Here is a 25,033-nt window from a genome sequence, read left to right on the forward strand (position 1 = left end):
AACGTGCTATCCAGCTGCTGAGCCCCTCTCAGTTCCCTTTATCTCAGTCTATCCACAAATCCTCCTATTCCTTTCTCCAGGTGCTTATCCAGTTTCCCCTTAAATATCTCAGGGGTGACTCAGTGAGCCATAAGGCTCTGTGAATTGTGCTCCAAAGACTTGGATGTCCAATAAACTTCATCACAATCCTGCAAATGTTTCATGATGACAAAACTCCAACTGTCTTGAGTGGGAAATCTGAAACCATCACTTTCACAATCCAAGCAAGGTTTACACCTGACAGTGGTTCTTCGTCTCATCATGGAGCAACTGCCCTTTGATGATGGGCTTAAGTACTGCCCTGGTGAAAATTCATTGAACTCAATTTGCCTCTACGAAGAGGCTGAACTAGCTCCCATAGACCTACACAATCGACAGTATGCACCTACTGCAATGTTATTGTCCACTCCGTAACAGATTTACAACCCATTCCCTAACTAGTGGAGTGCTACAGGGATCAGTGCTGGGACCACAATTATTTATAATGTATTCATAGCTTGGATGACAGAAGCGGCTGCACTGTAGCCACATTTGTAGTTGATACAAAAATAGGTGGGAAGACAAATGGTGAGGATGTCATAAATAATGTGGAATGGCTATAGACAGGATAAGTGAGTGGGAAAAAAATCTCAGCAGATGGAATATTATGTGGGGAAAGGTGAGGTTATGCACTTTGGCACGAAGAAAAAGAGATCTGAATATTATTTAAATGGCAAAGACTGCGGAAATCTGCATCACAGTCTTGGGATTTGGGAGTTCAAAGTTTGTGAGAAGATTTGTAGCTCAGGTGCTCGTTGTTGTGGTTCTGTTCGCCGAGCTGGGAATTTGTGTTGCAGACGTTTCGTCCCCTATCTAGGTGACACCCTCAGTGCCTGGGAGCCTCCTGTGAAGCGCTTCTGTGGTGTTTCCTCCGGAAAATCACTATAAATGCCAGAGGAAACATCACAGAAGCACTTCACAGGACGCTCCCAAGCACTGAGGATGTCACCTAGATTTGGGAGTCTTTGTAGGAAAATCACAAAAAGCTAGCATCCAAGTTCAGCAGGTAACAGGGAAGGCAGATGTTAGCCTTTATTTCAAAGGACATAGCACATCAAAAATAGGGAAATCTTGTGAAAATGATACAAGGCACGTGTTAGACCACAGCTGAGATACTGAACAGTTTTGGTCCCCTGAGGTTATACATAGTGGCATTGGAGACAGTACAGAGAGGGTTCATTAGGGCTGATTCTGGAGGTGCAGGAATTCTCTGCTGAGGAGAGATAGAGTAACTTGCACTTTTACTCACTGAAGTTTAGAAGAGTGAGAGGCAAAATACTGCAGATGCTAGAAATTTGAAACAAACACAGAGAATGCTGGAGAATCTCAGCATGTCTGGCACCATGCGTGGAAAGAGAAACAGAGTCAATCTTTCAACTCCGGTATGGTTGGTCTTCAGGAAATTCTTAGGGGACATGACAGGGTAGATATTGAGAGGTTGTTTCCCCATGTGGGAGAGCCCAAGACAAGAGGGCATAATCTGAGTAAGAAATTGCCCAGTTAGGATAGAGGTGATGAGGAATTTCTTCTCTCCACAGCTAAAGAATCTGTGGAATTCTTATCACACAGGGTTTCTGAGACTGGGTCATTAAGCATAAAGCTGTGATAAACAAGTGCTTAACCCATAAGGGAATCAAGGGTTATGGCGGAAAAGGTAGGAAAGTGGAGTTATCAAACATGACCTCATTGGATGGCAGAGCAGATTTGATGGGCCTATTTCTGCTCCAATGTCTTATGATCTTCCAGTCTCACAACCTCATCAATTGCGCATACAAGAGACTTGGCCTTCCTAAGAATGTAGCCAGAACAAAACTGATATCAACCCACACCTTGTCAGTTCCACCAGTGTCTCTCCTTCAATATACAGTCTATGATCAGCATTTCCCATACCTTGGTAGTCACTTCTCTCAAAAGACTACATTAACAAGAGGATCCAACAGTGAATCAGTTGCGCCAGCTCAGTTTTCTACAAACTACAGCAGCAGTTTTTTGACAAAGACTTCCACAAGTCATGTAAAGTCCTCATGAACACAATAGTTGTCATCATCCCACCACTGTACTACAATGAGACCCAGACTGCCAGCCAGACTGCCTCAGGGCCTCCATCCATGCAGGAAATTTCAATGTTTCTGTGACTTATGACCCCTAACCAACTCGCATCAATTGAAACATCTTGGCAGTTAGTTTTGGCCGACCCTTTGAATGGACTCATATGGAAAGACTGTGTGTTAATCAGATGTAACGGGGGTTTTTGAAGAGTGTTTGAGTGGAAACATTGAATAAAACAACTTTGCACTGTTGGCCAATTAGCAGCAAGAATATTAATACACATCAACTGATTGCAAACACCAATCTGACCAATCAGCAGTCATTACTCCAGGGAATGGGCAGAGAATGCTGCCCAAAACATTGAGGCCTATCAGTTCTTCTCAGGAAATCTTTTAGTGTTAAGGACTGCTCTGCTCAGAGTTAATCTGACAAGGTGTAACCATTAAATCATCTTAGTCAATGCTACCATATTTTTGTTGATAGGTCAGCCTTTAGCACATTATCCAAGGCTGAATTGTTTATTATCATAATTTAAACACATCGACAAGAGAGACAGTTGCCAATTGGCACAATGTCCAAGGAGCAGTTGATACAGGCTTCAATCATCCCTTGTCAGAAGATGAGTAACGTGCTCCCCAGCCTATACTGGCACATTTTATAATGGGCAAGGACTGAAGAAGAGAGATTTTGAGAGGTAATCTGGAAAAGGTGGAATACCCTGTACAGATGAGAAAGAAACTAGCTTATCACTTTTTATAAAATGGATTCAGGGGACATGGGCATCGCTGGCTAGGCCATTATTTATTGCTTATCCCTAGTAAGGAGATGCAGGGTTATGGGGAGGAGGCAGGGGAAGAGAGTTGAGAAACATGTCACCCATGATCGAATGGGACAGCCAGCTCAATGGGTCAAATGGCCTAATTCTGCTTCACCCTTGAGAAGGTGGTGGTGAGCTGCCTTCATGAGCCACTATAATCCATATGCTGCAGGTAGACACACAATGCTGTTCTGGAGGGAATTCCAGGTATCTGACTCAGCAACACTGAAGGAATGTGAGATATTTCTATATCAGGACGGTAAGTGGCTTGACAGGAACTTGCAGGTGGTGGTGTTCCCATGATCTGCTGCCCTTGTCCTTGGAGATGGAAATGGGTATGAGTTTGGAAGATGTTGCCTAAGGACCTGGTAGATAATGCACAGCTGCCACTGAGCACTGGTTGTGGAGGGAGTGAATGGTTATGGGTGTGGTACCAAACATTGTCTCAGTGGCTACTTTGTCCTGAATGGTGCTAAGCATCTTAAATGTTGTTGGAGCTGCACTCATTCGAGCAAGTGGGGAGAATTCCATCACACTTCTGATTTGTATCCTTTTGATAGATGGTGGACAGACTTTGGCAAGTCAGAAGGTAAGCTACACACTGCAAGATTCCTAGCCTCTGACTTGCTCCTGCTGGCATAGTATCATAGAATCCCTATACTGCAGAAGCAGGCCATCCAGCCTAACAAGTCCACACCAACCCTTCAAAGACTAACCCACCCAAACCCATTCCCCTACCCTATTACATTTATCCGGGACTAATGTACCTAACCTACACATCTCTGAATACTACGGGGAATTTAGCATGGCCAATTAATCGAACCTAACATCTTTGGACTGTGGGAGGAAACTGGAGCACCAGGAGGAATCCCATGTAGACATGGGGAGAATGTGCAAACTCCACACAGGCAGTCGCCCAAGGTCCCTGGCATGGAAGGCAGCAGTGCAAACCAGTGAGACACTGTATTTATAAAACAGATACATTACAGTTTCCAGTCAATGGCATACCCCAGAATGTTGAGAGAGGAGGAATCAGTGACGGTAACACCATTGAATGTGAAGGCCAGTTGGTTAGATTCTCTTTTATTGGACATGGTCTTTGACTGTATTTGTTCAGAACAAATGTTATTTTTCAGCCAAACCAGGATATTGTTCAGGTCTTGTTGCATTTGAATGTGGACTCCTTCAGTATCGAATGTGTCCTGAATGGTGTAGAATATTTTGCAATCTCAAGTACTGTATGTTGGAGTGGTGAGAGGAGAAGATCCCGCTGATCTCCGCTTCTGCTCATCCCCTCATTATTTTGAACCATCCCAGCACATCCCACTCCTTCACCACTCGCAGCTTACCGTCTCTTCCTGCAGCTCCCCCAGCACACAGTCCCATCACTTGTTATCCCATTGCCTGGTCACATCTTCTCATCACTATCACTCCACACAGAGTGAAGGACCCAAAGCCAGAGGCCCATGACCCAGTGCTCTCATTCCACTCCGATTTGGATATCTTTTCCTATATTACAGAGGAATCTCAGACAAATTCCTTGGAAACACGGCATAGAACCATCGCAAGGCAAAGCACTGTCACACTGCACAGCACTGTCACACCGCACAGCATTGTCAAACCGCACAGCACTGTCACACCGCACAGCACTGTCACACCGCACAGCACTGTCACACCGCACAGCACTGTCACACTGTACAGCACTGTCAAACCACACAGCACTATCCCGCCGCACAGTAATATCACACCGCACAGCACTATCATGCCGCACAGCAATATCACACTGCACAGCACTATCACACTGCACAGCACTATCACACCGTCCAGCAATATCAGACCGCCGCACAGCACTGTCACACCGCACAGAACTGTCACACTGTATAGCACTGTCACAGCACGCAGCAGTATCACACTGCACAGCACAATCACGCTGCACAGCACTATCACGCTGCACAGCACTGTCACACCGCACACCACAATCACACCATACAGCACTATCACACCGCACAGCACTATCACGCCACACAGCACTGTCACACCGTACAGCACTATCACAGGCACAGCACTATCACACTGCACAGCACTATCACACTGCACAGCACTGTCACACCGCACAGCACTATCACAGTGCATAGCACTGTCACACTGCACAGCACAATCACACCGCACAGCACTATCACACCACACAGCACTATCACGCCGCACAGCACTGTCACAGTGCATAGCACTGTCACACTGCACAGCACAATCACACCGCACAGCACTATCACACCGCACAACATATCACGCCGCCTAGCACTGTCACATTGCACAGCACTATCACACCTCACAGCACTATCACACTGCAAAGCACTATCACACCGCACAGCAACATCACACCGCACAGGAATATCACTCCGCACAGCATTATCACACCACACAGGAATATCACACCACACTGCACTGTCACACTGTACACAAAAATCACACCGTACAGAAATAACACACAATACAGAAATTATACAGTACAGCAATATTACACCGTACAGCAATATCACACCGCAGAGCACTGTCACACCGCACAGCCCTGTCACACCATACAGCACTGTCACACCGCAAAGCATTGTTGCACCGTACAGCAATATTGGAGCATACAGCACGATCACATTGCACAGTACTATCACACCATACAGAAATTACACAGTACAGCAATATCACATCGCACAGAAATATTACACCATACAGCAATATCACACCGCAGAGTACTGTCACACCAGAGACCCCTGTCACACCGCAAAGCACTGTCACACGGTAAAGCACTATCACACCGCTCAACAATATCACACTGCCCAGCAATATCACACCATACAGCCCTGTCACACTGAACAGCAATATCACAGCGCACAACGCTGTCACAGCTCATAGCAATATCACACTGTACAGCACTATCACACCATAGAGCACTGTCACACCACACAGCACTGTCACACCGCGCTGCCATATCACACCTCCCAGCAATATCACACCTCCAAGCACACCGTACAGCACTATCACACTGCACTGCCATATCACACCTCCCAGCAGTACCACCCTGCCCAGCAATATCACACCGCACAGCACAGTCACACCACACAGCACTGTCACACCGCACAACAATATCACACCGCACAGCCCTCTCACACTGAACAGCCCTATCTCACCGTACAGCATTATCACACTGAAGAGAACTGTCATACCATAGAGTACTGTCACACCGCACAGCACTGTCACACTGCACTGCCATATCACACCTCCCAGCAATATCACACCTCCAAGCACACCGTACAGCATTATCACACCGCACACTATCACACCGTACAGCACTGTCACACCACACAGCAATATCACACCACACAGCACTGTCACACCGCACAGCACTGTCACACCGCACAGCACTGTCACACCGTGCAGCACTGTCACACCGCACAGCACTGTCACACCGCACAGCACTGTCATACCCCACAACACTGTCATACCTCTAAGCACTATAACACCTCACAGCACTATCACACCATACAGCACGATCACAACCTACATGATTCCACCATACAGCACTATCTCACCGTACAGCACGATCACACCGCATAACGATATCACACAGCAAAGTACTATCACAGCGTACAGCAATATCACACTGTACAGAAATTACACTGTACAGCAATATCACACCGCACAGCAATATTATACCATACAGCAATATCACACTGCAGAGCACTGTTACACAGTACAGCCCTGTCACACTGTAAAGCAGTGTCACACGGTAAAGCACTATCACACCGCACAGCAGTGTCACACTGCACAGTGATATCACACCACACTGCACAATCACACCTCACAGCACTATCACACCGCACAGCACAATCACACCACACAGCACTATCACACCACACAACAATATCACACTGCCCAGCAATATCACACCATACAGCCCTGTCACACTGAACAGCAATATCACAGCTCACAGCACTGTCACACTGCACAGCACTGTCACAGTGCATAGCAATATCACACTGCATAGCACTATCACACCCCACAGCACTATCACACCACACAGCACTGTCACACCGCACAGCCCTATCACACCGTACAGCATTATCACACTGAACAGCACTGTCACACCATACAGCACTGTCACACCGCACAGCACTATCACACCGTACAGCACTGTCACATTGCACTGCCATATCACACCTCCCAACAATATCACACCTGCATGAACACCGTACTGCACTATCACACCGCTCAGCACTATCACACCTCACAGCACTGTCATACCCCACAGCACTCTCATACCTCTAAGCACTATAACACCTCACAGCAATATCACAGCGCACAGCACTATTACACCTTTACAGCACGATCACAACCTACAACACGATTCCACCGTACAGCACTATCCCACCGTACAGCACGATCACACGGCACGATATCACACAGCACAGTACTATCACACCATACGGCAATATCACACCGTACAGAAATTACACTGTACAGCATGATCACACCACACAGCAATATTACACCGTACAGCAATATCACACTGTACAGTACTATCACACCATACAGCAATATCACACCGTACAGAAATTACACTGTACAGCACGATCACACCGCACAGCAATATTACACCGCACAGAAATATTACACCGTACCGCAATATCACACCGCAGAGCACTGTCACACTGTACAGCACTATTGCACCGTATAGCACAATCACACCGCACAGCAATATCACACCATACAGAAATTACACAGTACAGCAATATCAAATCGCACAGAAATATTACACCGTACATCAATATCACACCGCAGAGTACTGTCATACCAGAGAGCCCTGTCCCACCGCAAAGCACTGTCACAAGGTAAAGCACAATCACACCGCACAGCACAGTCAGACCACACAGCACTATCACACCGCGCAACAATATCACACTGCCCAGCAATATCACACCATATAGCCCTGTCACACTGAACAGCAATATCACAGCGTACAGCACTGTCACAGCGCATAGCAATATCACACTGTACAGCACTATCACACCATAGAGCACTGTCACACCAAGCAGCACTGCCATATCACACCTCCCAGCAATACCACCCTGTAAGAAACTACACTGTACAGCACGATCACACCGCAAGCAATATTACACCGTACAGCAATATCACACCGCACAACAATATTACACCGTACAGCAATATCACACCGCACAGAAATATTACACCATACTGCAATATCATAACGCAGAGCACTGTCACATTGCAAAGCACTGTCACACCATACAGCAATATCACACCGTACAGAAATTACACACCTTACAGAAATATTACACCATACTGCAATATCACACCGCAGAGCACTGTCGCACTGCAAAGCACTGTCACACCGCAGAGCCCGGTCACACCGTAAAGCACTGTAACATTGTACAGCACTATCACACTGCATAGCACTGTCACACCTCACAGCACTGTCACACTGCACAGTACTATCACACCGTACAGAAATTACACCATACAGCAATATCACACCGCACAGAAATATTACACTAATACAGCAATATCACACTGCACTGTCACACCGCACAGCCCTGTCACACTGCAAAGCATTGTCACACCGTACAGCACTGTCACACCGCACAGCAATATTACACTGCCCAGCAATATCATACCACACAGCATTGTAACACCGCACAGCACTGTCACAGCGCATAGCAATATCACACCATACAGCATTGTCACACCGCACAGCACTATCACACCGGACAGGAATATCACACCGTACACTTTCACACTGCACAGCACTATCACACCATACAGCAATATCACACCGCACAGCACTATCACACCGCACAGCACTATCACAACGCACAACACTATCACACTGTACAGCACTGTCACACCACACAGCAATATCACACCGCACAGCACTACCACACTGCACAGAACTGTCATACCCCACAGCACTATAACACCTCACAGCAATATCACACCGTACAGAAATTACACCATACAGCACTATCACAACTACAACATGATCCCACCATACAGCATGATCACACCGCACAGCAATATTACATGGTACAGCAATATCACACTGCACAGAAATATTATACCATACAGCAATATCACACCACACAGCACTGTCACATCGCACAGCACTATCACACTGTACAGCACTATCACACCGCACAGCAATATCACACCACACAGCACTACCACACCGCACAGCAATATCACACCGTACAGAAATTACACCATACAGCAATATCACACCGCAAAGAAATATTACACAAATACAGCAATATCACACCGCACAGCACTGTCACACCGCACAGCCCTGTCACACTGCAAAGCATTGTCACACTGCCCAGCAATATCACACCATACAGCCCTGTCACACTGAACAGCAATATCACAGCTCACAGCACTGTCACACTGCACAGCACTGTCACAGTGCATAGCAATATCACACTGTATAGCACTATCACACCACACAGCACTGTCACACCGCACAGCCCTATCACACCGTACAGCATTATCACACTGAACAGCACTGTCACACCATACAGCACTGTCACACCGCACAGCACTGTCACACCGCACAGCACTGTCACATCGCACTGTCATATCACACCTCCCACCAATATCACACCTCCCTGGACACCGTACTGCACTATCACACCGCTCAGCATTATCACACCTCATAGCACTGTCATACCCCACAGCACTGTCATACCTCACAGCAATATCACACCGTACAGAAATTACATCACACAGCAATATCACACCGCAAAGAAATATTACACAAATACAGCAATATCACACCGCACAGCACTGTTACACCGCACAGCCCTGTCACACTGCAAAGCATTGTCACACTGCCCAGCAATATCACACCATACAGCCCTGTCACACTGAACAGCAATATCACAGCTCACAGCACTGTCACACTGCACAGCACTGTCACAGTGCATAGCAATATCACACTGTATAGCACTATCACACCGCACAGCACTATCATACCACACAGCACTGTCACACCGCACAGCCCTATCACACCGTACAGCATTATCACACTGAACAGCACTGTCACACCATACAGCACTGTCACACCGCACAGCACTGTCACACCGCACAGCACTGTCACATCGCACTGTCATATAACACCTCACAGCAATATCACAGCGCACAGCACTATTACACCTTACAGCACGATCACAACCTACAACACGATTCCACCGTACAGCACTATCCCACCGTACAGCACGATCACACCGCACGATATCACACAGCACAGTACTATCACACCATACGGCAATATCACACCGTACAGCAATTTCACACTGTACAGTACTATCACACCATACAGCAATATCACACCGTACAGAAATTACACTGTACAGCACGATCACACCGCACAGCAATATTACACCGCACAGAAATATTACACCGTACAGCAATATCACACCGCAGAGCACCGTCACACTGTACAGCACTATCGCACCGTATAGCACAATCACACCGCAAAGCAATATCACACCCTACAGAAATTACACTGTACAGCACGATCACACCGCACAGCAATATTACACCGCACAGAAATATTACACCGTACAGCAATATCACACCACAGAGCACCGTCACACTGTACAGCACTATCGCACCGTATAGCACAATCACACCGCACAGCAATATCACACCATACAGAAATTACACTGTATAGCACGATCACACCGCACAGCAATATTACACCGCACAGAAATATTACACCGTACAGCAATATCACACTGCAGAGCACTGTCACACTGTACAGCACTATCGCACCGTACTGCACTATCACACCGCACAGCCCTATCACACCGCTCAGCACTATCACACCTCACAGCATTGTCATACCCCACAGCACTGTCATATCTCTAAGCACTATAACACCTCACAGCAATATCACAGCGCACAGCACTATTACATCTTACAGCACGATCACAACCTACAACACGATTCCACCGTACAGCACTATCCCACCATACAGCACGATCACACCGCACGATATCACGCAGCACAGTACTATCACACCATACAGCAATATCACGCCGTACAGAAATTATACTGTACAGCACGATCACACCGCACAGAAATATTACACCGTACAGCAATATCACACCGCAGAGCACTGTCACACTGTACAGCACTATTGCACCGTATAGCACAATCACACCGCACAGCAATATCACACCATACAGAAATTACACTGTACAGCACGATCACACCGCAAGCAATATTACACCGTACAGCAATATCACACCGCACAACAATATTACACCGTACAGCAATATCACACCGCACAGAAATATTACACCATACTGCAATATCATACCGCAGAGCACTATCACATCGCAAAGCACTGTCACACCATACAGCAATATCACACCGTACAGAAATTACACACCTTACAGAAATATTACACCATACTGCAATATCACACCGCAGAGCACTGTCGCACTGCAAAGCACTGTCACACCGCAGAGCCCGGTCACACCGTAAAGCACTGTAACATTGTACAGCACTATCACACTGCATAGCACTGTCACACCTCACAGCAATATCACACCGCACAGCAATATTACACTGCCCAGCAATATCATACCGCACAGCATTGTAATACCGCACAACACTGTCACAGCGCATAGCAATATCACACCATACAGCATTGTCACACCGCACAGCACTATCACACCGGACAGGAATATCACACTGTACACTTTCACACCGCACAGCACAATCACACCATACAGCAATATCACACCGCACAGTACTATCACACCGCACAGCACTATCACAACAAACTACACTATCACACTGTACAGCATTGTCACACCACACAGCACTACCACACCGCAGAGCACTGTCATACCCCACAGCACTATAACACCTCACAGCAATATCACACCATACAGCACTATCACAACTACAACACGATCCCACCATACAGCATGATCACACCGCACAGCAATATTACATGGTACAGCAATATCACACCGCACAGCACTATCACACCATACAGCAATATCACACCGCACAGCACTATCACACCGCACAGCACTATCACAACGCACAACACTATCACACTGTACGGCACTGTCACACCACACAGCGATATCACACCGCACAGCACTACCACACCGCACAGCACTGTTATACCCCACAGCACTATAACACCTCACAGCAATATCACACCATACAGCACTATCCCAACTACAACATGATCCCACCATACAGCAATATCACACCGCACAGCACTGTCACACTTACAGTACTATCCCACCGCACAGCCCGATCACACCGCAAAGCACTATCACACCGCACAGCAATATCACATCGTACAGCACTATCACACCACACAGCACTGTCACACCGCACAGCACTGTCACACAGCGCAGCATTGTCACAGCGCATAGCAATATCACACTGTACAGCACTATCACACCGCACAGCACTATCCCACCACACAGCACTGTCACACCGCACAGCGCTATCACACCGTACAGCACTATCACACCGTACAGCAATATCACACCTCACAGCACTGTCACACCACACAGCACTATCCCACCACACAGCACTGTCACACCGCACAGCGCTATCACACCGTACAGCACTATCACACCGTACAGCAATATCACACCACACAGCACTGTCACACCGTAGAGCACTATCACACCGCACTGCCATATCACACCTCTCAGTAATATCACACCACACAGCACTATCACACCACACAGCACTATCACAACGCACAGCACTATCACAACGCACAACACTATCACACTGTACAGCACTGTCACACCTCAAACACTATCACACCGCACAGTACTGTCATACCCCACAGCACTGTCAGACCCCACAACACTATAACACCTCACAGCAATATCTCACCATACAGCATTTTCACAACCTACAACATGATCCCACCGTACAGCACGATCACACCGCACAGCGATATCACACTGCTCAGTACTTTCACACCGTACAGCAATATCACACCGTACAGAAATATCACGCTCTACAGCACTATCACGCCGCACAGCAATATTACACTGTACAATATCACACTGTACAGAAATTACACTGTACAGCACAATCACACCGAACAGCAATATTACACCGTACAGCAATATCACACCGCACAGAAATATTACACCATACAGCAATATCACACAGCAGAGCACTGTCACACCATACAGCACTGTCACACCGCACAGCCCAGTCACACCGCAAAGCACTTCCAGACTGTTAAGCACTATCACACTGCACAGCAGTGTCACACCACAAAGCACTGTCACACCGCACAGCATTGTCCCACCGTACAGCAATATCACACCGTACAACACTATCACACCGCACAGCACTATCACACCATACTGGAATATCACACCGTAGAGCACTGTCACACCACACAGCACTACCACACCGTAGAGCACTGTCACACCACACAGCACGATCACTCCGCACAGCACTATCACAACGCACAACACTATCACACTGTACAGCACTATCATACCACACAAAAATATTACATCATACAACAATATCACACCACAGAGCACTGTCACACCACACAGCAATATCACAGCGCACAACACTTTCACACGGCACAGCACTATCACACCGCACAGAAATATTACCCCATACACCACTGTCACACAGCACAGCCCGGTCACGCCGCAAAGCACTGCCACACTGTACTGTACTGTCAAACCGTACAGCAATATCACACGGCACAGCACTTTCACACGGCACAGCACTATCACACTGCACAGAAATATTACACCGCACAGCTCTATCACACCGTACAGCATTATCACACTGAAGAGAACTGTCACACCACAGAGTACTGTCACATCGCACAGCAGTGTCACACCGCACTGCCATATCACACCTCCCAGCAATATCACACCTCCAAGCACACAGTATAGCATTATCACACTGCACACTATCACACCGTACAGCACTGTCACACCACACAGCAATATCACACCGCACAGCAATATCACACCGCACAGCACTGTCACACCGTGCAGCACTGTCACACCGCACAGCACTATCACACCACATAGCACTGTCATACCCCACAGCACTGTCATACCTCTAAGCACTATAACACCTCACAGCACTATCACACCATACAGCACGATCACAACCTACAACACGATTCCACCGTACAGCACTATCTCACCGTACAGCACAATCACACCGCATAACGATATCACACAGCAAAGTACTATCACACCATACAGCAATATCAGACTGTAGAGCACTGTTACCCAGTACAGCCCTGTCACACCGCAAAGCACTGTCACACTGCACAGTGATATCACACCACACAGCAATATCACACTGCACAGCACAATCACACCGCACAGCACAATCACACCACACAGCACTATCACACCACACAACAATATCAGACTGCCCAGCAATATCACACCATACAGCCCTGTCACACTGAACAGCAATATCACAGCTCACAGCACTGTCACACTGCACAGCACTGTCACAGTGCATAGCAATATCACACTGTATAGCACTATCACACCGCACAGCACTATCACACCACACAGCACTATCACTCCGCACAGCACTATCACACCACACAGCACTGTCACACCGTACAGCATTATCACACTGAACAGTGTCACACCATACAGCACTGTCACACCATACAGCACTGTCACACCATACAGCACTGTCACACCACACAGCACAGTCACATCACACTGCCATATCACACCTCCCAGCAATATCACACCTCCCTGAACACCGTACTGCACTATCACACCGCTCAGCACTATCACACCTCATAGCACTGCCATACCCCACAGCACTGTCATACCTCTAAGCACTATAACACCTCACAGCAATATCACAGCACACAGCACTATTACACCTTACAGCACGATCACAACCTACAACACGATTCCACCGTACAGCACTATCTCACAGTATATAACACCGCACAGCACTGTCACAGCTCACAGCACTATCACACCATACACCACTGTCACACCGCACAGCACTGTCATACCATACACCACTGTCACACTGTACAGCAATATAACACTGCACAACACTGTCACACCATACATAACTGTCACTCCGTACAGCACTGTCACACTACACAGCAATATCACACCACACAGCACTGTCACACCGCACAGCAATATCACACCGCACAGCACTGTCATACCACACAGCGTTGTCACACCGCACAGCACTGTCACACCTCACAGCAATATTACAGTTCACAGCATTATCACACCGTATAGAACTATCCCACTCTACAGCACTATCACACCGTACAGCAATATCACACCGTACAGAAATATCACACCGTACTATCACACCACACAGCAATATCACACCGCACAGCACTGTCACACTGCGCAACACCATCACACCGCACAACACTATAAAACCTTACAGCAATATCACACCATACAGCACTATCACAACCTACAGCACGATCCCACTGAACAGCACTATCATACCATACAGCACGATCACACGGCACAGCAATAACACACTGCACAGTACTATCAAACCGTACAGCAATATCACACCGTACAGAAATTACACTGTACAGCACGATCACACCGCACAGCAATATTACACCCTACAGCAATATTACACCCTACAGCAATATCACACCGCACAGAAATGTTACACCATACAGCACTATCACACCACACAGCACTGTCACACCGCACAGTACTGTCACACCACACAGCACTGTCACTCTGCACAGCACTGTCACACCGCACAGCAATATAACACCGCACTGCACTGTCACACTGCCCAATACTATCACACCATACACCACTGTCACACCACACAGCAATATAACACCGCACTGCACTGTCACACTGCCCAGTACTGTCACACCACACAGCACTGTCACACCGTACAGCAATATAACACTGCCCAGCACTATCACACCATACACCACCGTCACACCGCACAGCACTGTTGCACTGCACAGCTCTGTCACACCGTACAGCGCTATCACACCATACACCACTGTCACTCCATACAGCACTGTCACACTGCACAGCAATATAACACTGCACTGCACTGTCACACTGCCCAATACTATCACACCATACACCACTGTCACACTACACAGCAATATAACACCGCACTGCACTGTCACACTGCCCAGTACTGTCACACCGCACAGCACTGTCACACCGTACAGCAATATAACACCGCACAACACTGTCACACCATACATCACTGTCACACTGCCCAGCACTATCACACCATACACCACTGTCACACCGCACAGCACTGTTGCACCGCACAGCAATATAACACCGCACACACGTCACACCGCACAGCACTGTCACACCATACACCACTGTCACTCTGTACCGTACTGTCACACCATAGAGCACTGTCACACCACACAGCAACATCACACCGCACAACACTGTCACACCATACACCACTGTCACTCCGTACAGCACTGTCACACCACACAGCAATATAACACCGCACTGCACTGTCACACTGCCCAGTACTGTCACACCGCACAGCACTGTCACACCGTACAGCAATATAACACCGCACAACACTGTCACACCATACATTACTGTCACACTGCCCAGCACTATCACACCATACACCACTGTCACACCGCACAGCACTGTTGCACCACACAGCAATATAACACCGCACACACATGTCACACCGCACAGCACTGTCACACCATACACCACTGTCACTCTGTACCGTACTGTCACACCATAGAGCACTGTCACACCACACAGCAACATCACACCGCACAACACTGTCACACCATACACCACTGTCACTCCGTACAACACTGTCACACTGTACAGCACTGTCACACTGCACAACAATATTACATCGCACAGCACTATCACACCATACACCACTGTCACACCGCACAGCACTGTCACACCGTACAGTAATAACACACCATACAGCACTGTCACACCGTACAGCAATATCACACCGCACCGGAATATTACACATCACAGCAATATCACAGGGTATAGCACTGTCAAACCGAACAGCACTATCACACCGCACAGCACTATTACACCGCAAAAAAATACAGCACAGTGACTAATCTCAGCACAGTGACAATGCTTGGCAACACACTGCACAGTGACAGCGCACGGAGACACTGCATGATGACAGCACACAGCTCATGTTGACACACCCCAGTGACAGCTCACGCTGACACAACCCAGGCACAGCACACGCTGACACACCCAAGGCACAGCGCATGATGATACAATGCACGATTACACACCCCAGGTACAGCGCATGATGATACAGTATATGATTGCAAACCCCAGGTACAGCGCATGATGACACACCCCAGTGACAGCGCATGGAGACACTTCCCAGTGACAGTGCACGCTGACACACCCTAGTGACAGTGCATGGTGACACTCCCCAGGCAAAGTGCACGCTGATACACCGCAGTTACAGTGCACGGTGACACATCCCAGTGACAGCGCACGGTGACACTCCCCAGTGACAGTGCACGGTGACACTACCCACTGACAGTGCACACTGACACACCCCAGTCACAGTGCACAGTGACACTCCCCAGTGACAACGCACGGTGACAAACGCCAGTGACAGCGCACGGTGACATACCCCACTGATAGTGCACAGAGACACACCACAGTGACAGCGCACGATGACACTCACCAGTGACAGCGCAATGAGGTATCTCATTGACTGCGCACAGGGATGTACCTCACTGACTGCGCACAGTGTTGTACTTCATTGACTGCACACAGGGATGTACTCATTGACTGCGCACAGGGATGTACCCCATTGACTGCGCACAGGGAAGTACCCCATTGACTGTACACAGGGATGTACCTCATTGACTGCACACAGGGATGTACCTCATTGATTGTGCACAGGGATGTACCCAATGACTACGTACAGGGATGTACCTCATTGACTGCGCACAGGGAAGTACCCCATTGACTGCGCACAGGGATGTACCCCATTGACTGTGCACAGGGATGTACCCCATTGAATGTGCACAGGGATATACCTCATTGACTGTGCACAGGGATGTACCCCATTGACTACGCACAGGGATGTACCCCATTTACTGTGCACAGGGATGTACCCCATTGACTGCACACAGGGATGTACCTCATTGACTGTGCACAGGGAGGTACCTCATTGACTGTGCACAGGGATGTACCCCATTGACATAGCATAGGGATGTACCCCATTGACTGTGCACAGGGATGTACCCCATTGACTGCACACAGGGATGTACCCCATTGACTGTGCACAGAGATGTACTTCATTGCGCACAGGGATATACACCACTGACTGCACAAAGGGATGTACCTCATAGACTGCGCACGGGGATGTACCCCATTGACTGCGCACAGGGATATACCCCATTGACTGCACACAGGGATGTACTCCATTGACTGTGCACAGAGATGTACCTCATTGACTGTGCACAGAGATGTACCCCATTGACTGCACACAGGGATGTACCTCATTGACTGTGCACAGAGATGTACCCCATTGACTGCGTACAGGGATGTACCCTATTGACTGCGCACAGGGATGCACCCCATTGACTGTGCACAGGGATGTACCCCATTGACTGTGCACAGAGATGTACCTCATTGACTGTGCACAGAGATGTACCCCATTGACTGCACACAGGGATGTACCCCATTGACTGCGCACAGGGATGTTCCTCATTGACTGTGCACAGGGATGTAGCCCATTGACTGCGCACAGGGATGTACCTCATTGATTGCGCACAGGGATGTACCCCATTGACTGCGCACAGGGATGTACCCCATTGACTGTGCACAGGGATGTACCCCATTGACTGTGCACAGAGATGTACCTCATTGACTGTGCACAGAGATGTACCCCATTGACTGCACACAGGGATGTACCCCATTGACTGCGCACAGGGATGTTCCTCATTGACTGTGCACAGGGATGTAGCCCATTGACTGCGCACAGGGATGTACCTCATTGATTGCGCAGGGATGTACCCCATTGACTGCGCACAGGGATGTACCCCATTGACTGCGCACAGGGATGTACCCCATTGACTGCGCACAGGGATGTACCCCATTGACTGTGCACAGGGATGTACCCCATTGACTGCATACATGAACAGAACACACGGACAAAGCACAAGGACTGAGCACAGCAACAGTGCACACCTTTAGTGCATGGTTATAAATCACAGTGTCAGCACATAGTAACTAAGCTCATCATCATCTATTCCAGGGTTCCTAAGTATAAGCAACAAGTCCTGGCTCGGCCAGCAATGCCCTAATGCTATTAATGAATGTGAAAAACACTGCACAGTGATACCAAACACTAACCCATGCAGCTACATTGCACAGCGATAACCTACAGCAATACTGTACAATAAACACTGGACACTAACACTGCATCACAATATCCTATAATAGAATGGCAAAATAACATCACAGAGTGACACTACACAGTAAGGTCAAACAGTAATCCTGCAGTTATGATGCAGAGTAACACTGCACATTGTAAAACTTCACAATGACATAGCACAGAAAGACAGAGCAGGAATACCATACATAACTCCACACAAAAAAAATTCCTGAAACAACACATTGCTAAACCACACACTAACATTGGCCTGTAACATTGCATAGTATTACAGTAGGATATGATTACATATTAACAAAGCACAGTAACTCTGTACAGGAACACCACACACTGCTACTGCACACGAACAGTTGAGGTGAGAGTGACAGGCCTTAATATCAAGGCTACATTTGACTAAGGGTAACACCACGTGGAAAAGCTGGGTTAATCAGGAAGAATCAACATGGGTATTTATGGGGGAAATTGTGCTTAAATAACTAGCTGAAGAGATAAATAAAAGGCTCGATGGCGGTAACACAATTGCCATGGTATACATGGATTTTCAGAAGGAATTTTCTACAGTATCGTGATGTGGAGGTGCCAGCATTGGACTGGGGTGAACAAAGTCAAATGTCACACGACACCAGGTTGTAGTACAACAGTTATATTTGAAATCACAGGTTTTTGGAGCACCGCTCCTTCGAGTGAAGTGGAGGGAAATGCACAGGCACAGAAAATATAGGTATGGAGATAATGGTAAGATAATTCCAGATAGTTAAAAGTGTCAAAAGATAAGTTCAAACTGTTTGAATGGAGTGTCAATAGGCTGAATAACAAGTCTTTGCAGGTGGATCACTTGTTAATTTGGTTAGACTCTTAGCATTCGACTCTTATACCTATCATTTTATTCCAAACAATTATTTGTGATTGTCTCTCTGTCTTAATTAATCAGATGATAGGTCCTCCCTCCACTGTTGACACTTTACTCACACCATTTGACAATTTTGATCACCAGCAAAACCTTCTGTGCATGTGCACTTCACTTGAAGGAGCAGCATTCCAAAAGCTAGTGATTTCAAATAAACATTTTGGAGTTTAACCAGCAATTTCTGAGTTTGATACAGTACCACATCACTGACTTGTGAGGAAAATTATAGATCATGGTATGAAAGAGTCAGTAAAAACATGGATGCAAAATTGGCTGTGTTTTAGGAAACAGAGTGTAAGAGATATTCTTCAGGCTAGAGGACGATTTGTAATTCCCGGATCAGTTGGGATCAGTATCTGGATTTTCGGTTTTCCTGACGTATATTGATGATCCAGATCCTGGAGTGCAGGATAATTTCAAAATTTACAGGTGACACAAAACATGTAAGAATTGTAAACAGTGAGAACAGTATGGAATTCCAAAAGGACATTGACGAGTTGATGGAGGGGTTGGAAAGGTAGCAGATGAGGTTCAATGTAGAGAAATGTGAGGTGATGCACTTTGATTGGAAGAACATTGAAAGATGGTATAAAATAGGGGGTACAACTCCAAAGTGAGTGCAGGAGTAGAGGGACCTTGGTGTATAAAGGGCTCTGGCCCGAAACGTCGAATTTTCTGTTCCTTGGATGCTGCCTAACCTGCTGTGCTTTAACCAGCAACACATTTTCAGGTATAAGTGCACACATCCTTGAAGGTGGCAGGACAGGTGAAGAAAGCAGTTAATAGCACAGTTAAAAGCATTTGGTGTTCTCACTTTATTAATAGGGGCATAGAATACACCAGCAAGGAGGTGATGTTGAACTTGAACAAGACACCTGTTAGACTTCAGCTCAAATATTTATTATACACAGTTGTTGGAGCTGTGTTATAGAAAGATATGTATGTAGTGGAGAGAGTGCAAAAGGAATATACAACAATCATTCCAGGGATGAGGAACTTCACTGACAAGGATAGATGAAAGAAGTTGGGACTGTTCTCCTTGGAGAATGAAGGCAAAAAGGAGATCTATTATGGGTTTTCAAAATCAGCGAGTAGATAAGGTGAAGTTGTTACTGTTCTTAAAAAAAATGAGAATGAGAGGACATAGATTTAGAAATAACGGGAATGAAGCCAAGGTGAGGTGAGAAAAAGCATTTTCATACAGCAGGTAGTTAGAATATGTAATGTATTGTCTGGAAATGGGATGGAAGCAGGTTCAATTGAGGCATTCAAGACAGTGTTGAATGAAAATTTGGATAGAAATAGTGTGCATGAAAATGAGAAAAGGTAGGAGATTGGCGGTAGATAATGCACCAAACCAGACGTCCTCAAATTATTTAAGAAGGTAGCCCAGACCCTAACTTTTTCTTATTTTAAAGGTAGATGTGAATGGATATTCCAGGTGTGATGCAGTTGGTCAAACCACTCAGCTTTAAGCAAAACAGAATTTACTTAAACATTACAGTTGAAACATGAACAAAAGAAAATGGACTTTAGAATAACTTAACTTTTGGAAAACTTAACTGACCTGACACAGCAACGTAACTACGGAGCTGTTCCAAATCCCATAACATTCCATGAACACATCCCTTGGCAAAAGGTAAACTTAAACCCAGGCTGTCAGAGAGAAAAGTCAGTTAGGTTCCAAGCTTCAGCAGGTGATTATTTCTTGGAACTGCAGCAGCTTCTCACTGTTACAACTAAACCAAACTGGAAAAAACCTGAACTGGCCACTCCCGTGCCATTGTTAAACTTGGGTCTTTCCAGATATTTCAGCACCTCTGCCTTTACAACCTTTCTTAAAAAAAATAGCCAAGGACAAATAACCTTGATTAAGTGACAGTACCATCACAGCAGTGCAAACTCAATGAGCTAAATTGTCTCTTTCTATGTCATAGTCATAGGATGTTGCTGATACAGCACAGAAACAGACCCTTTGTTCCAACTCGTCCATCCTGACCAGATATCCTAAATAAATCTCGTCCCATTTGCCAGCATTTGGCCCATTTCCCTCTAAAGCCTTTCCCACTATTCGTGTACCCATCCAGATGCCTTTTAAGTGTTGTAATTGTACCAACCTCTACCACTTCCACTGACAGCTCCTTCCGTACATACACCACCCTCTGCATGAAGAGGTTGCCCTTTTGGTCCCTTTTAAATCTTTCACCTCTCATCTTAAATCTATGCCCTCTAATTTTAGACTCTACCACCCAGGGAAAGGACCTTGTCTATTTACCCTATCCATGCTCTTCATGATTTTATAAACCTCTATCAGGTCACCCCTCAGCCTCTACCCCTACGAGAAAATCACCCTAGTCAGCTTAACTTCTCCCTACAGTTTAAACCCTCCAACCCTAGCAACATCCTTGTAAATCTTTCCTGAACACTTTCAAGTTTCACAACATCTTTCCTATAGCAGGGAGATCAGAATTGCATGCAGTATTCCAATAGTGGCCTAGCCAATGTACAGTCACAACATGACCTCCCAATTCCTATACTCAATGCACTGACCAATAAAGGAAAGCATACCAAATACCTTTTTCACTATCCTGCCTACCAGCAACTCCAATTTCAAGGTACAATGAGTCTGCACTCCAATGTCTCTTTGTTCAGCAACACTCCCCAGGACCAGTTAAGTGTATAAGTCCTGCTCTGGTTGGCCTTTCCAAACTGCAGCACTTCACATTTATCTAAAATAAACTCCATCTGCCACTTCTCAGCCCATTGGCCCATCTGATCAAGATCCTGTTGTATTCTGAAGTAATCTTCTTCGCTGTCCACTTCACTTCCAATTTTGGTGCTGTAACAAATCTGCAATTCCATAAGGAAACCCGAGCAAAACTGGATCAATGTGAATTAGGGGGAAACTCTGTGCTGGTTGGAGTTATACCTGGCATGAAGGAAGATGATTGTGATTGTTGGTGGTCAGTCATCTCAGCTTCAAAACATCACGGCTAGGGTTCATCTAGATAATGTCCTCGGCCCAAAATCTTCAGCTGCTTCACATCAGTGATCTTCACCACATCATAAAGTCAGAAGTGGAGATGTTCATTGACTTTGCACAATAACCATACTCAGTCTTCATAATAAGCAATCCAAATGTAGCAAGGCCTGGACAATATCCAGGTTTGGGCTGAAAAGTAGCATGTAATATTCATGTCACACAAGTTTCATGCAATAGCCACCTCCAATAAGAGAGAATCTAACCATCACTTCTTGACACTCAAATGGCATTACAATCATTGAATTAACTCATCAGGATTACCACTGACTAGTAACTCAAATGGATAAGCCACATCAATACTGTGGCTAGCACTCCTGTGGTGAGTAACTCACCTCCTGATTTCCCAAAGCCTGCGTACCATTTACAAGACAAGTCAGGAGTGTGATGGCATACTCCCCACTTGCTTTGATGAGTGCAATTCCAGTAACACTCAAAAGATTTGACATCATCCAGGGCAAAGCAGCAACTTGTTTGGCACCACGTCACAAATATTCCCTCCGTCCACCATGATGCTCAGTAGCAGCAGAGTCCACTGGGATGCACTGCAGTAAGTCACCAAGACTCTTTCGACAGCATCTTTCTAAACCATGATCACTTCCATCTAAAAGGGCACGGGCAGCAGATACATGGGAACACCACCACCTGATTTTTTTTTCCAAGCAGTGTAGGGAAGTCTAGTTGCAAAAAAGCTGAAGTTAATGGGTATATACAAATATAGATTCACAAGCAACAAGTAGCTGATTGACCTGGGCTGGAGGTGACAATTGGAAGCCGAGCTGTAACAAGGTAGGACACATTCATTCCAAATACTGGATTTTGAGAGGGAAAATGATGGGATTATTGAGTCCATAAAGGAAATTCACAAGGAAGGGCAAGGATCAGATTATAGCTTTAACTACAACTAAGAGGTTGGGGGTAAACACTGATCTGAGTGTGGAAGTAGCTTATAAGGTAGATGAGAGATATGAAGGGTACGTTGCTGAAGGAAAGATAATGCCTTTTGGGCCAAGACTTCATAAAGGCATAAGTACAGATCTGTAAAATATGTCATATATGTCAGGTGGTAGGAAAACTTCAACATATGATTAAGTCGACACCCTTGATACCAATTCTAGCATTTGAAGAATCATTTAGTTGACTCTTGGTAGGCATATGATCATTATTAGAAGCAAAAGCAGGACATCAGTATATGGGTCTGATAGCCTGATTCTCAGAAGCAATTCCTTTAAAGGCAATTACAGCTCGTGTTAAAACACATTTTTTACCCTTTATGGGCTGCCAATTGAGACACAGTCTTATCAAGTTTCTAACTTTATGTCTAACATTTTCCAGTTTGTGTATAAAAAAAATTGAAGTCATAGAGTCATACAGATGTACAGCACGGAAACATATCCTTCAGTCCAACCCGTCCATGCTGACCAGACATCCCAACCCAATCTAGTCCCACCTGTCAGCACCTGGCCCATAACCCTCCAAACCCTTCCTATTCGTATACCCATCCAGATGCCTTGTAAATGTTGCAATTGTACCAGCCTCCATCACTTCCTCTGGCAGCTCATTCCATGCACGTACCACCCTCTGCGTGAAAAAGTTGCCCCTTAGGTCTCTTTTATATCTTTCCCCTCTCACCCTAGACTTATGCCTTCTAATTCGGGACCCC

At 46.4% G+C, this 25,033-nt stretch overlaps 1 protein-coding gene across 1 annotated transcript in view; it reads right to left on the reverse strand.

Moving 5' to 3' along the window:
• cib2 (calcium and integrin binding family member 2) overlaps positions 1-23,303 on the reverse strand; it is an 83,974-nt gene extending 60,671 nt beyond the window's left edge. The window contains exon 1 of the mRNA XM_060853907.1: positions 23,260-23,303. The gene's annotated coding sequence lies outside the window, so the exon portion shown is untranslated. The remainder of the gene's footprint in view (positions 1-23,259) is intronic.
• Between the last annotated feature and the right edge of the window lie 1,730 nt (positions 23,304-25,033).

Source organism: Hemiscyllium ocellatum, chromosome 42, assembly GCF_020745735.1.
Source record: "Hemiscyllium ocellatum isolate sHemOce1 chromosome 42, sHemOce1.pat.X.cur, whole genome shotgun sequence".
NCBI classification, from domain to species: Eukaryota; Metazoa; Chordata; class Chondrichthyes; order Orectolobiformes; family Hemiscylliidae; genus Hemiscyllium; species Hemiscyllium ocellatum.